The sequence below is a fragment of the Mustela lutreola genome, chromosome 1 (assembly GCF_030435805.1).
Source record: "Mustela lutreola isolate mMusLut2 chromosome 1, mMusLut2.pri, whole genome shotgun sequence".
NCBI lineage: Eukaryota > Metazoa > Chordata > Mammalia > Carnivora > Mustelidae > Mustela > Mustela lutreola.
In genome coordinates, this window is record NC_081290.1 from 59,313,965 (window position 1) to 59,330,212 (window position 16,248).

The 16,248-nt window shown below is 43.5% G+C and overlaps 1 long non-coding RNA gene across 1 annotated transcript in view; it reads left to right on the forward strand.

The window, feature by feature from the left end:
- The window catches only part of LOC131826030 (uncharacterized), a 66,215-nt gene that overhangs the window by 14,844 nt on the left and 35,123 nt on the right, over positions 1-16,248 (forward strand). Inside the window, exon 6 of the long non-coding RNA XR_009351399.1 lies at positions 10,260-10,384. This is a non-coding gene — a long non-coding RNA (uncharacterized LOC131826030). The remainder of the gene's footprint in view (positions 1-10,259; positions 10,385-16,248) is intronic.

Below are 16,248 nucleotides of genomic sequence, written 5' to 3' on the forward strand. Positions count from 1 at the left end.
CCGCCATATCCTTCTTCTTGGGCACTTCTTTTTGGAATGCAGATATCATGCTGTGAAGCAGGCCAAGCAACCGTGTGGAGATGCCTCCTGGGAGAATACCTGGGACCCTTAACCCTAGCTGAGCTTTTACAGGATCCTCCAGATGGCTGGAGCCCCCTCAGGGGCCCAAGTAGCCCAAGGCGGAGCAATATAACCACCAGTAACTTGTGTCTCATGGGACTGGGGACAATATTGCTTAAAACCATTGTTTTGTGTTGGTTTGTTATTCATCAATAGACCCTGAAATAGGGTCAAATGACCTTCTCTAAACCTGCTAGTGCCTCTCCTGCTTTCTGCACATCCTGTAGTCTAGTCACCCTGAGTTCCTTTTCAGTCCTTAAATCAGTCTTTGGTCCTTTTTACTTGCTCTTCCTTGGCTGTAAATGTCCTGCTCTGCTTTCCATGCAGAGAGATTTTCTATATCTCAAGACAAAGGTCACCTCTCTTTTCTGAGGCCCCCTTGACACCTCCCCTTTACTTTCAGGCAGAGTTAGTGTCTCCCCTGGGGGCACTCTGTGCCCCGTGGCAGTTTCGTCTTCTAGAATGTTACATGACTGTAGAATCCATAGTGTTAAAAAAAATATGTTTTGTGGTTTGTCCAACCTCACTGGGAGGGGATAGGGTCACTGTGGCATTTTTGGAAGTAGTATGGGCCTTAGATCAGACACATCTGAATTTGAATCTCAGTGCCTACTCAGTCTCAGAGCTATCTCTGGATAATTCTCTTAGTTTGAGCTTTCTCCTCTGTAAAACAAGGGCAGTGATTGCCCCTTCAGAGTGGTTGTGAAGATTGTAGTTCACTGTGGCATATCAAACACCTAGCATGTTACCTGGCCTAGCCAATGCGAGCAAATTCCAGAGAGATCCCTATCTGTCATGCTATAGTGTTAAGCCTGATCACACATCCACAGGCACCTTCCCCTGGCCTCTCCCTCATCCCACGTCCTCCCTGAGTTAGGTGTCCTGCCCTGTGATCTTAGAATAACTCTTATTGCCATCATAGTAGGGTTTTTTTGTTTGTTTGTTTAAAGGTTTATTTATTTATTTTAGAGAATAGAGAGAAAGAGAGAGAGAGGGAGAATTTGTTTGAGCATGTGACCAGGGGAGTTGGGCAGAAGAAGAAGGAGAGAGAAGAATCTAACGTAGAGTCCCTGTTGAGTGTGGAGCCTGATGTGGGGCTCGATCTCACAACCTTGAGACCATGGTCTGAACCAAAACCAAGAGTCAGATGCTCAACTGACTGAGCCACCCAAGTGCTGCACAATCATGGTTTTTATGACACCGCCAGCCTTTCCCATGGATGGGGAACTCCTAAAGGCAGGCATTCATTGTTTCTTATTACAAATTTTTAATTCCCAGCAAAATAGCACAGCATCTGACACCTAGTAGATGTATAGTAAGCACTTGCTGAGTTAAGGGTCCCAACATCTAGGATTTAATTTAAGATTTCAGGGTAGTTAGGATGCAGGGAAGTTATCTTGGTTTTTACTGAATGTAGCTTAGTGTTTTCTCTGGACCACCACTGTTTGCCAAACTCATCATGTTTGTGCACTTGACTGAATGTCCCGCAGGTGCCTGAGGTGGGGAGCAGCAGTGTAAAGGTAGGGTCAGCAGAAGAGGAGCTGTGTGAATTTGAGTAACTATCATAACTCGAGTCTTCATTTTTTTCATATGGAGGCATATGAGCTATAAACCTCAGCTTATAAATTTTGGGGTTACACATTTTTTTAAAAATTTTATTTATTTTTTAAATTCCTTTTCAGTGTTCCAGAATTCATTGTTTATGCACCACACCTGTTTTAAATTTGATAAGGCTTCTCTAATCTTCAATTCCACTGACTTAGTTTTCTTGAATCTCTTCAATCCATCAGGAGAGTTTTGGGAAGAAATCCCAAGAATGGGGAACCCAAGTTGCCAAGGAGTGTTTCATAATGTTAAACAATGTTGATATGTAACCTATGTGATATTTTATAGAATCTGAGAATGTTCCCCCTATGCAAATGCGTGGAAAGACAGTATGTGAATAAGCCATTTAACAGCATTATCTGCCACTTGAAAAAACTGAAAGCAACATGAAAGTCCAACATTAATGAGATGGTTTGGTCAATTTCTAATGTGTAAATCAGAATACTCAACAATCATTAAAGATCTACTTATGCCAGGTGTGTCCTAGGCACCACTTAGCACAGACACCTTTAAGGGTCTGGTAGTTTGGTGAGGGTGACATCAATTGACTCATCGAGTATACAGGGACGAGTTTTCCATGAGAGAAAGTATGAGATGTTGTGGGCACCTTTGTTGGATGTCAGGGTGGAGGAGGCAACAAGGCAGGAGGAAGGTGATATATCTACACTTTGGACAAGCAGGAACATGTGGTCTAGGTATGAAGAAGAGTGTTCATAAAGACCAGAGGCTGAAGTGAACTTATGCATGAGATAAACTGGAGATCCCTAAATGGCTGCAATTCAGAATATGTGGTTTGTGATGGGAAGAGATGGGGCTACAGTGGGAAAGCGATATTGAAATATTTAAATTTCTCCTGTGAGAAATGGAGAGCCACTGAACATGTCTTTTTTATTTAACAAAATTAATTATTTAATTTTGAGAAAGAGAAAGAGAGAGAGAGAGCATAGTCAGGGTAGAAGGGACAGTGGGAAGAGAGAATGTTAAGTTTCATGCCTAGTTTGGAGCCTGATATGCAGCTTGATCTTAGGACCCTGAGATCATGACCTGAAGTGAAATCAAGAGTCAGTTGCCTAACCAACTGAACCATCCAGGTGCCACAAGATGTCTTTTTCTTTTTTTTTCCTCTCAGAAGGATAAAAACCATGCTTGCAGAAAGCTTTCAAGGACAAAAGAAAAATAAGGATAGAATAATAAACAACAAAGGAGTTCGCACAATTCTGTATTTAGTGTGATCTTATCTATGTAAAGACTCACACACATACACAAAAATGTGTGGGTGAAGGGGTGCCTAGGTGGCTCAGTTGTTAAGCAGCCACCTCTTGATTTTGACTCAGGTCATGATCTCGTGTTGTGAGTGAGACTGAGCCTTGAGTTGGCCTTCACTCTCAGCAAGGAGTCTGCTTGAAATTCTTTTTCTCCCTTCCTCTATATACATACATACATATATACATACATACATAAAAAGTTTAAAAAAATGTATGAGTGAAGTCTTGGAGGAAAGTATGACAAAATGGCAACAGTAGATGCTTCTTGGTGTTAGGATAATGAGGATCTTCTCTTTCTGCATCTTTACTGTTTCTCATACTGTCTAATTTTTTTACTGTGAGCACATATGGTTTGAATAATCAGAAAAATACAGGAAAAAACTCCAACCTTGAGGTTGATGAGGTTGTGGGGCCTCATACCACATATGTTGTGGGGCCTCGGGGTGGTCTTGTTTTCGACCCCCCTGAACTGATGTTCCCCCTGGGAAAGGGGAGCCATGGTTCTTCCCTCAGGCACGTGCCTTCCTTGCTGCAGGGCTGGGCTGGGCTGTGCTGCTTGGCTGAATGCAAGCCCTGGCTCCCGCTTAAAGAAAACACAGGAGATTTACACCAACCTGAGGATGTGATGAGAGATGGTCATGGTGTGTGTGGGGAGTTCAGGGAGAAGCTGATGGAAATGTCACACTGCAGTGGAGTCTGCCTCCATGAGCACCATGAGTAAAGCATGGAAGAGGGGACAGATGGATCCCAATAGAGATGGTCAGGCAGACAGAGAGAGATGGGCAGAGACAGAGTCTCGGGCATGGGAGATACAGGGACAAGGCAAGGAGCCTGAGGAACAGATGAAGAAGTGAAACAAAGAGAGAAGCAGAATGAGGTGGGGGATGAGAGAGAAAGACAGTGAAAGAGAGACAGAGAAAGACAGAGGAGAAACTACAAGACCACAGAGAGAGGGAGGCAAAGACAGAAGGACTAAAAGAGGCAGAGACCAGAGATGATGGGAAAACCTAGGAACAGAAGGGCGAAGAGACACATGCAGATACTGCAGCTGGGAGCACTTGACTCAGGAGCTAGAGGCAAACAAAGACCTGCAGAGACAGAGAGATGATACAGAGATGCAGAGAGGCAGAGAGATGGAGACAGAGACTGCAGCTGAGGCAGGAGAGGCAGAGGCTAGAAGGGTGGCCAGCAGGGAATGTTGGCGGCAGGTCCCTCTGAAGACCAGTGTTGGCAGTGCATCAGGGATAGTTCCTGCTCAGAACATTTTTCACAGAGTGCACAAACTATGGCGAAACTCATTTCTTGCCCCGTTGTGTTAAGCAAGTGTAAGTAATAAAGATTTAAAGATCATTTGTATAATAATTTATAAATTATGAATCTCTTCTATAGTCTTGATTTTACCATTCCTTCACTCAATCAACGAGCTAGTAATATGGTCCTTCGACTTGATTTTTAATGCCCATTTTTCATGTGTGAGATCTGATGCCCAGAGCAGCTGAGGGTCTTGTCCTGGTGGCATAGCTTGCAAATGGCGGAGCAGGGATTGACATCTGTACTGTCCAGGCATGGATAATGGCATGAGGGGCTATTCCACATGCCTGGACCCATTATCAAGGCTTCAGGGAGTTGTGCTGGTGGTATGTAGGAGAATGTGAAAACAGCTTAATGCATCAGCAGCTGTTAAGCACCAATGCTATGCAAATATATTGGATGGTGATGGTATAGTGACAACCAAGACTTGATTTATACCCTCAAAAAGCTTCTACTTCAATTGGGAAGGCTAACTGAATAGAAACACACAAGGGTAATTTGGCTATCCCTCAGGGCTTTCAGAAGAGTTATCTGGAACACCTAGAGTTTTGGTGCTGAGAACCCAGAGTCCTTGCAATTTCTGCAGATTCTTGATTTTCTTCCTCATAGCCTCCTGTTTCTGCTCTTGCAACTTTGTGTACCATCTTGGATTGGCTTTGGGCCAGTTGGGAAATGGAACTTGGCCCCTTTGCCATTTTATTTACCCCCCCAAATCTACTCATACAGATAAATCTTGTGAGTTTAGTAACTTTAATAAAGATCTGAGAGTGAATGACATGAATCTTCCACCTTGAAGATTGCCCACCTAAGTCTTGCTGTCTTCCAAAGCTTGCACACCAGGCATGTCTACACCCCTGTGCATGGCCTCTGGGACACAAAGTCCAAGGTCCTTCCTTTGAGGTTCAGCCCCACTTAGCTGCCTAGTCTTTCCCATAGTTCCTGAAGTTGAGGGGCATGCATTTTTCTCGATTCTATTATGCACAAAAAAAAAATCAGAGCCAAGCCTCAGTTTTGAGGTCTTAGCAAGGCAGAAGGAAAAGAGGGTGGATGAGGGTTATCAGGGCAGAGTACTGGAAGCAGTGTCTTTACAGATGGGTTTCTGGAATGCTCCAAAGCCCTGGGACAAGGCTGTCCTCCTTGGAGACATGCAGGTTGCTGGTACAACACCCAACTCCTGCATTTCTCTCTGCATCCCTTAGACCCCTGACTGCAGAGTAAGAGCAGCAGTTCCTACTTGGTCTTGACCTAGAGACTCTCTCCTCCTTAAGCAGTCAGCTAAGGGTGGTGGGAGGAGGTGGCAACAAACCTTATGTTTGTCTATCTGGAAAATCCACGTTCTTTCTTTAAGCGATCACTTTGGTAGAAGACAGAACTCGCTCTTCGACTTTCAGGACTAGGAACACCCCCTCTCTCCAGACTGAGACAGAGGCATAAAAGTATTATTTGCATTGACTGTGTTTCCAGCTGCCTTTTGGCATGGCTCATCCTTTTGCTCAACTGAGGGTTTAATGTTTACCCAGTGCAACAATGCATGCAGCCCTGGATGGAAACCACAAGTGCAGGATTCCCTGTCTCCTGGGCCTCCTTCCCTGGAGGGTATGATCTCATTTGGGGACCCTCAACGTCCTTGGGCTGGTCTGTCTTCTGTGTGCAGCCGCAGTGAATTTTTTTCATTCACATGCATGAAAAATGTTCCAAAAACATGTTCATAGGCTTTCTACCGACTTTGGATAACACAGGTGTTATGTCTTCTGTCCTGGGCCAAATTCATCAGTTTACATTCCTATTTTTCAGCCATTCTCTTTGATACATACCTAAATAGTTGCCCATTACAAGTAAGGTTTTAAAAATAATACCTTAGAAAAGAGAGAAGAAGGGGAGGGAGTATGTGCAGACAAGAGCATGAAGTTGGAGCCTGAAGCCCCAGGCCCAGTGCTCCTCCCAGCCTCACCATGTGTAAAAATTCAGGCCGCTCTATTTCCAAGAGCCTCTGTCTCCACATCTGCAAATGTGGATAATAATGATCCCCCTATTGACCTTACGGGCTTGTCGGGGGGTGGGTCTCATGTGCTGACAGACTCAACGGTGCTCTGAAAGCTGTCTAACACAGGAGACAGACAGCACCTATGTGCTGAGAATTCTACTTTGTGCCAGGCTTGGGAGAAACATTTTGTAGAGATTATTTAATTGAATCTCTTCTTCCACCATACAAGTCAGGTACTATTAGTCTTATTTTATAGGTGAGGGAACTGAGACTTCATGGGATAAAGTAAATTACCCAAGATCACACAGCTTGGTAAGAAAAGTCAAGCTTTAACTCTCCCTCTTTTTAAAAGATATATTTATTTATTTTGACAAAATGAGAGTGTGCATGTGCGAGTAGGGTGGGAGGGACTCAGAGGGAGAGAGAGAGGGAGAATCTCCAGTAGACTTCCTGCTGAGCACGGAGCCAGACAGAGAGCTTGATCCCAGGACCCTGATATCATGACCTGAGCCGAAATCAAGAGTCGGGCACTTACCATCTGAGGCACCCAGGCATCCTTAAACCTTCTTTCTTGTTTCTTAGTGCAAACAGTTTTTAACCTTTCTTCTTCTTGTGGTTTTTCTCCTTTTCCTGCTCTTCCTTCTCCTTCCCTTTCTTCGCCTCTTCTTCCTCCTCCTCCTCTTCCTTTTCTTCATGTGAACTGTATGAGGAAGTGTGGTAGTCCTTAGGGACATTCCCTAAATTCTTCTCTACATGGTAAATTCTTCCTCCTCTGATCTTTTTTGAAATCAGCTACAGCCATGTGACTGGTTTTGGCTAAAGAAACTTGAAAAAAAAAGTGGCATGTGTCCCTTCTGGGCAGAAACTAAAAAATCCATGCATGATTTTCCATATTCCCTTCCCACTTTTGGAAGCATGTGTCTAGCTGAAATGTCCACCCACCTGGAGTGCTGAGTGATTAAGATCACACAGAGCCCTGCCCTACCTCCTGCACATCTACCTGCACTAGAAATGCTCATATGGGTAAACTATGTATGCACTTGCATGTTTAAACCCTGCAATTTGGAGGTGGTTGTTACTGCAGTGTAACAGAGCCCATCCTGACTAATATGGGAAGCAAACCTGTTGGGAAAGCACTAATAGGGAAAAGAGCAGATTATAACACGAATAGCACCAGTCAGTGGAAGTCTTCAAATTTTGGTACTGCTGTCAATTTATGTGGTAAACTTGGACATCTCAGTTTACTATATTGGAAAACAAGAGAGGTAGAGTCACATTTCTCAGGCACATTCAGGAGATGGAGCTTACAGAAGTCATGGTATTTGTAGTTGCCAGGAAATGCTGATGAGTCACATGAACAATAACTGTTTGTGGGGCACCTGGGTAGCTCAGCCAGTTAAGTACCCACCTTCAGCTCAGATTATGATGCTAGGGTCCTGGGATTGAGCCTTGTGTCAGGCTCCCTACTCAGCAGGGAGTCTGCTTCTCCCTCTTCCTCTGCTTTTCTCACTCGTGCTTTCTCTCTAATAAATAAAAAAAATCTTAAAAAATATAGCTGTTCGTTATGCTCTGCTAGGTGTCATACCATCTAAAATGAGATAAAGGTAGAGGCAAGTAAGCTAGAAAAACAGCTGCTGAGACACCTGAAATTCCTTTGGACTCCTTTGAAATTCACCTGGATTCCTTTGCAAAGGAGCAGCCTGCAAACCCACTCCTTTGGAGCACTGGGCTATAGTTTCAAGAAGCAGCAAAGCTGTTGTGTTTTACAATGCAGATACACTCAGGTCATACCTGTTTGAGCAGCTGTGTGTTCACCTCAGGGAAACGAGAGCTAGCTATGGCCAGGAGCTTTATCTTCTGGCTCAGAACACCAGGGACCAGGCCAGGGACTGATCCAAACACTCTCCCCTCAGCTGAACACTTCTTACTTACAAGATGAGGTAAGGGTGAGGAAGACAAAGACTTGGTTTTTGGGATGACTTTATAAATCCCACTGTCTACATTTTTTTTTAAAAGATTTTATTTATTTATTTGACAGAGAGATTACAAGTAGGCAGAGAGGCAGGCAGAGAGAGAGAGAGGAGGAAGCAGGCTCCCTGCTGAGCAGAGAGCCTGATGCGGGACTCGATCCCAGGACCCTGAGATCATGACCTGAGCCGAAGGCAGCGGCTTAACCCACTGAGCCATCCAGGCGCCCCCCCACTGTCTACATTTTGTTGGTTTCCCTCTCTTAGTGCTTTTTATGTTTTTCTATATTGATGCTTATTAACATCACGCTGGCAATAATTCACTATCTTTTCAAATCCAGGTCTAGTTTAATGAACATAAAAATTTATTTTATTTTATTATTATTATTTATTATCTTTTTTTTTAATGTAGGCTCCATGTCCAATGTGGAGTTTGAACTCACAATCCTGAGATCAAGAACTCTGTGCTCTACCAATAGAACCATCCAGGTGCCCTGAACGTAAAAATTTCTCATGGTCTGTAAGGTTTATTTGAAATTTCAAAATAAATATCATCAGTGGGAAAATAAAAAGATAAAGGCAAATATACTAAACAGTTGAGAAAATGTTTTTTAGTAAAACTTGAGTGATTTTCTATTTACTTATGCCCTTTCACCAAGTCACATTACCTGAAAAATAGAAAGACTTTATGAGTTTTGGATTGTTTTCACTGGAAGCCCTTGCCCATTCCCAGACACCAGCATTCTGCGGGTGCATGGTTCAAGAATTGCTGAATAATTAATGGCTTCCTGTTTCTCTTCTGCTATAATGCCCTTGAATTCTGAGTCTGTAAACCTCAAACCTTTCCTAACATCTCTGGGAGCTCTTTTTGCCAAGAATGCTTCTCCTGGCTCATAGGGTGATCAGTGGCTAAGATAATTAGCTCTGGAGGATTGAAAAAAATATAAATAATCAGGTTAAGCAAACAGGAAGGAAAGCCAGTGGGTTTTTAGGCATATTGGTTGAGAGGTGTGCAACATGAGCTGGAGGGTGGGCTCCATGGTTTCTAGGTCTCCTGGGTGTCTCTCAGATTGGCCCACTCTGGCCATTACTATGGGGCTGTCAACTCTTGACTGAAGAGTTTCAGTAACCTCCCAAAGAGTACCCCTGCTGCCCAGGGCTGGCACCAGCACTTCCAGGGATGGAAGCAACTAGGACATAACATTTAAGGCAACACCCACCCTCAGGTGACTCCACACTTGTGAGGTCATGAAAAGGAGTGCCTCCTTAAATGTTTTGCACTAGGTGCCTCCTTTCCTCCTCTTCATTCTAGGCCAGCTGCTGCCAGGCTTGCCCCCCTCGTCATTGTGCACATCCTAGAAGGATCAATGGCTCCAAAATAGGAATCTGATTATATGACTTCCTTTCTTAAAATCCTTAAAGGGCTGCTCACTACCTCTGAGATGAAGTCACACTTGTTCATTCATCAGTTCACCGGGTTTTTGATGGACTGGTTGATGTTTTTGGTCATTATGTGCATAGAGCCAGACACTGTCCTAGGGACTGGAATGAGAGTGATGATCAAGGCCAGCAGTGTTTCTGTCCTCCAGCTGCTGCTAGTTGAAGGAGAAAGACAAATGGGACACTGTGAACCAATACAAGCAGAACGACAGTAAACTCTGATAAGTGCTGTCAAAGAAACAAACAGGGGTTGTGATGTGGGGTGGACAAGGGCAGGGCCTCTGTCAAATGGAGTGGACAACAAAGGCCTCCCTGAGGAGGAGAGTTCAACAGACTGGAAGATTAGCAGCCAGGTCTCTGACCACCTGGGGAATGAATCCCAGATGGAGGGAACAGCATGTGTGAAAGTCCTGGGGAATGAGCAGGCTTGGCCTGTTCACAGAACAGAATGGAAGCCCATGCAGACTGTGTGTAGGGGGAAGGGGGGAAGCTGAGAACAAGGGCCACATGGGACAAAATCCTATGTGGAGATTTTGAAAACATTATTTCATGTTATGTTGAATGTAGTGTAGAAGGCGCATGGACTGAACAGAGGACATGGATGCGGAGGACATGGAGGCAAGAGATGCGGGTGATGTGGATCTGCTTGAAGGCCTGGGAGGCAGAAGAGGACAGATGCAGTATGAATTTTGGTGAGCAAAAGGCAGAAGTGGGCGATCACTTGGGTGTGAGTGTGTACATGTGTACACATGTGTGCATGAGTGGGGTGTGGCTGGGGAGGGGTGGGAAGGACTAGTGAGAGAAGGACACAGTGAGAACATGTGTCTTCTGCAGACTCAGGAAAGGAGAAATGGACAAGGGAGGGGGAACTGGTGTGCACTTTGGGCCATAAATCAGGGACTCTTGTAGGTGTTGCGTGTCTGAGTAACTATTAGGCATTTGAATGAAGGTGTCAGAGAAACAGCTGGAGTGTGGGGAAGAGGCAGGGCTGGAAGTGTGATCCTGGGAGTCAATAGCTCACAGGCAGATAGCATTTCAAGTCATAGGAACTGTTTCCATTTCTGGCCAAGATGGAGTTAGATTGACCCTCATATCTAAGAACATGGAAAACTGGACAGAGAATTAAGAAAGCCATTTCCCACATTCCACATGGAGCAGGACAGTGGTTCCTGTGTGTGAGGAAACCTATGAGGTGAGCTCTAATGTTCCCTGCCTAGAGCCTGGAGAATTTCCCAGATGCAGTGCAGGGATGGGGAATCTGGGCAGAATCTGGCAGTTAGCATCTGGTGGTCAGCCTGAGTTGAGAGAACAGAGAGGAGAGTCCTGGAGGCTGAGCTGATGGAGGACAGAATGTGCTGGAATGGAGAAGGGTGCCGTGTACAAACAGCCAAGCTGGCCTCTGCCGCCCCTCCTCCCAGCTGGCCCAGGTTGTGGCCTGGCATCTTCTACAGCACTGGAAGGCCATCACAGCTTTCTCAGCCTCCTTGTCTGGGTCAAAGGTTCCTCTCAGCTATGGGTATCATACATTGGGCCTGATGTTGGCCCCCATCACACTCTATAAGCCTCTTGCCATCTCAGTTGTGCACTTTTGGCTGCCCTTGCTGGCTTTTAGCCCAGAGCCCTGTAGGCCTCCCTTCCCTTCTCGCTTATTGCTGTGTGTTTCTCTTCCATGTGTGGGCAGCAGGGCCACAAACCTTGTATCAAAATAGGGCCACTTTTTAGAAAGTCTTTTATATTATATCTCTTAGTTCTGTTTTTATTTTCATGTTTTACTCTGGCTGGAGAGTCCTGGAACAGTCCCAGTATCTGTCTTCCTGCCTACTGGAGCATGTAACCATCTTTTTTGACATACCATCTTCCTTTAGTTTTCCTGATACCATGTCTCCCCCTGTTCTTCTCCTTCCCTGGCCTGTCACTGTCTCTGTTGAAGCTCCAGGGATCCATCCTTGGCCATAGTCTCTCACCCAATTCCATTGTGACAGGTGCCACTGACTCCTGCCCAGCACGCTCTGTTTGCACATCTGCCAGACATTCCCAACTCAATACGTTCAAGACCAAACCCTAAAATTTCCACCCAAACCTCCTCCTCTACCTGTATTACTTGGTGTGGTAAATGGCATCCTATAAAACTAGATATTTAAGTCAGAAACAGAGTGGTATCACAGATTCCTCTTTTTTTTTTTTAAATTTAAAAAGACACATCTAATAAATCACTGTCCCATAAGTGTCATACTTATAAACCAAATATAACCAGACCTGCTGGTTCTTGCCTGGAAGTGTGCCTTGGCTTAGAGTCATAGAAAAATAAAAGGCCCAGGAGTCTGGCAACAAAAAAACAAAAATTTAAAAACAATTTTAGCTTTTCCTAAATCCTATAAGGAACTAAAGGAAGATCACACTCATTTGACACAGCAAACCTTGATATCTGTTCTTCTCGTTTGTTTCTCTCTCTCTCTCCTCCTATTTATTATCTATCTTAACTATACCTGAGTAGCTCCTTTCTTTTTTTTTCCCCCCCTGAAAAGCTCTAAAAGTCTTCAAACCCAGCCTGCTAGTATCCCCAAATTTAAGGATCTTGTAATCTTCTCTTTTGGTGTTTTGTGATCTACTCTGGACTGTTTTTTATATAAATCAATACCATAATTGTTTGTACCTCTCAGATTTCCCCCTGATTCATACCTCTTTCAGCACCATAAAAGAAAAGGAATTGAATAGATTCACAGACGTGTTCTTGGAAAGGAGGGAGTGTATAGAAGAGGGAGAAAGCATTTATTTCAAATCAGAAATTTGTTCTTCTCTCACTGCCAAAAACCACTTAAATTTATTTCCTATCCATTCCTTTCTCTTAATTCCTGCTGTAATAATTATATTCTAGTATCAAGAATTGTAAAGGGCCGGATATTGTTCCCTAATTGTAGGTGAACAGTCAAGCCCACCAGTTTCATGAATGCTGGTGAAAGACATGGTCTCATAGGTCAAAGACAAAGGACAATTTATTGCTCACAGCAATAACCAGGGTCAGAGTGTAAGCATTTTTGTGTCATTCCCCTGACACCACAGGATAATGCAATGAGAGCCAGAAGACACCTGCATACAGTGAGCTGTGTTGCCTGAGAGGAACTTTGAACTCAGGGAACCCAAACATTTTATAATGGGCGGTAACCATGCCTGTTCTATCTTCTTCTTTTCTACTATCACAAAACCTTCCCTTTGCTCTGGAGAGAGGTACTCTCTTCCAAGGCTGATGGATATGCAAAGGTCCTTGAAGATACAGTCTAGAACAGAGGGCAGTCGGTGCTTCACTCATAAGATATGTCTTCTCTCACCATTCCTGGACAATCATAATTTATCGTTGTAGTTATCATACTAGCTGCCCAATTGGCCAACCTGCTCCTAGTCTTGCTTTCCTCCCACTCATACTCCCTTTGCATCCAGGATTGTCTTTTGTAATGAAAATAGGGTCACATAACCACCATTACTTACAATTATTTGGTGGTTGCTTATTTCCTACAGGATTATTTCCTCACTGTGCCACATAAGATATTTTCTGATTTGGCTTTTGCCTGCCTTTTCAGCCTTCTTTCCCATCAATGGCATTTCAACAATGATTATAATCTTGAATTTAATACTATAATAGTAAGTTTGGACCTACCTCCTCTACATGGAAGGCAATTTACAGGTTAATGTATCTGAGGCATCCTTTATAAACTACTTTATAAACTCATAAACGATTCTTGATGAACTGGATCTCAAATTCTACGTGTACTATTTATGTGTGAATTTGTGTGTGTGTGTGTTAATGACAGACAGAGGAAATTAGGCAAAAGAACTCTTCTCTTCAACAAATGGAAGTATATATTTCATTTATTTATATTTACTCTGCAAGATCTAGGCCTTGAATAGATCAACTGCAGCTGAACTTGTCTTCTGTCTGGTTCTTACAGTGACCTCTTGCTCTGACTTGCAACGGGGGTTTAAAATCCCCACTCTCAAGTTCACACAACTGTCCCTTCAGGGGCTGTGCATTTTCTCCCAGTCTGAGCTCTTTAGACAAATGTCAGTTTTTTTGTCATTAGCCTTGTGAGAATTTCTGAAAATAAATAAACAGTTTAGAGAAGGAAACCCGCTCTGGGAGTGGAGAATATGAGTCAGTGCCATGTTGGGAGGAGGGGTGTGGAGACAATGAATGTTTGGCTTATGTCTTGGAGGCTCTTGCAGAGATCTGGAGCTGGGGGTGGCCTTGCAACACCATTTTCTGGCATTTACCCTGAAATAGAAGTCTATGACAGGAAAGTGATGATATAGCAAAATTTATGAGGACCATTGATGATATATTGAAAGGGATAGATGGTCGTTATAGTGACTTGAAATTTCCCAAATTTATAAGGGATTGCAGCCTTTCATAAATGTTGCCTCAAGAGAAATGCAGGCCTCCTCTAATCCAGTCCTAACCTACCCTACCTCCTTACTTCCCATTACAATCCATCAAGGGTTTATCATTCCTGCCACTTGCTGATTGAGTGACCCCGGGTCAGTCACAGCCTGTGCCTCTGCTTTCTATTCATAAACGGTAGTACCAACACCATGGGGTTGTTGTGAAGATTGAAATAAAATAATTGATGTTAATGGAAGAGGATGTCAAGTGATAAAATGCTATAAGAAAGTAGGAATTTGTATTCTTTGGCTTCTGAAATCCTATCCTTCCTTCTTATGCTGCTAGTTTGTTTTGACTTCAGGCTCTAGCAGAAGCAGATTAACATACACAGAGAAGTCATGAACATTTATAGGAAAGTTTTTTTTTTTTTTTAATCAACTGTGCTTGCAAATGGAAACATTTAAAAATACAATTAAAATAAAGTTTTACTATTTATAAAAACTATAGGCAAGAAATTAAAACAACAACAACAATAGGAACTATGTGTAGTATTAATTTTAGTCTTTGTCCTGGAATGGTGTAAACATGGGCTAGTCGTTGTACAGACTTGTCTTTTTATACCCCTTTGCTAGACCATGAAATCCCTGAGGGCACCATGAACTTGTCACTACCCAAATTTAGCACACTGTGAGTATGTAGATTGGCAGTAAATGTTTAAAAAGATGAGTGGGCCTTGGTTTCTTCTTCTTTTTAGAATGAGAGTAGGACTACATCAGGGTTCTTGTAAGGTTGGTGACTCATTGGTGTTTTTTTTTTTTATGATTGTATTTATTTATTGAGAGAGAGAGAGAAAGAGAGAAAGAAAGCATGTGTGAGTATGGGGAGGGGGCACAGGGAGAGCATGAGAGAGAAACTCAAACAGATTCCACACTGAGAATGGAACCAGATGTGAGGCTTGATCTCAGGGTTGATTTCATGACTCTGAGATCACTACCCTAGCCAAGAATGAGATGCTTAACCTACTAAGCCACTCAGGCACCCCTCACTGGTGGGTTTCGAAAGGAATTTTGTGGGTACCACTAGCATGTAAAGATGCAATGGGAGAGAAAGAGTAAAAACTTAGACTACACATAATAAGGGGATATTGTTTTGTGAGACCTTGGTTTCAGTTATGTGTCTATGTGTGTATGTGTGTGTGTGTAATAAGTCTAGATATAAAATACATTTCCTATTATTCATTGTGGCAGAAAATATGTGGAAAACACAGGACTAGTCCTCCCATCTCTAGTGTCACACTGCTGCTACCACTCTCTTAATGCACTATGTTCGATAGGACCTTATGTTCTGTAGAAAATGTCTGCATCCTTGCCTTCATATGGCCTTCATCAGAACCTGGGGTGAGGAAGGACATGTTATGGCTCTTCCCATTCTTTTTTTTTTTTTTTTTTAAAGATTTTATTTACTTATTTGTCATAGAGAGAGAAGCAAGAGCAAGCACAGGCAGACAGAGTGGTAGGCAGAGGCAGAGGGAGAAGGAGAAGCAGGCTACCTGCCAAGCAAGGAGCCCGATGTGGGACTTGATCCCAGGACGCTGGGATCATGACCTGAGCCAAAGGCTTAACCAACTGAGCCACCCAGGCGTCCCGGCTCTTCCCATTCTTGTAGAGGAGGAGAGACGTATCCTTGACTCTCCCTTTGAGAAAGGACTGTGTTTGGAGAAACATTTTATCGAGGCCTGGGAAAGATGGCTGGAGCAGAGATGCCCTCAGGAAGAAGGAACAGGTAGGTCCCTGTCTCCTGAGGATGGAAGGTATTGGGGAGAGAAACTGAGGGTGCAGAGAGGTCAGTAAGGTTGTGTGGGGAGGGAAAGGCTGAAAGTGAACCCTTAATGGAACATTTGGGGAATATGGGCTTTTTAGTGGCATTCTGTTATGTCTTGCAAGATCCAGCCTCCTTCCCAGGATTTGACCAATCTTTAGATTCAATCACTAGAAAGTCATGAGCTTCTTGTTGTGACTGGATTTCTTAGGAAATATGGCAGGGAGCTGTGCCAACATTCAGAAAATGCAGACATTTTATGCAGAATGTAAACTCCTATCAAACAGAAGCTAATTTCTGCATCAAGTTGTAGCCAGAGTCAAAGGGAAAACAGAATGCATGGAAGAAATGACATGAGCATCT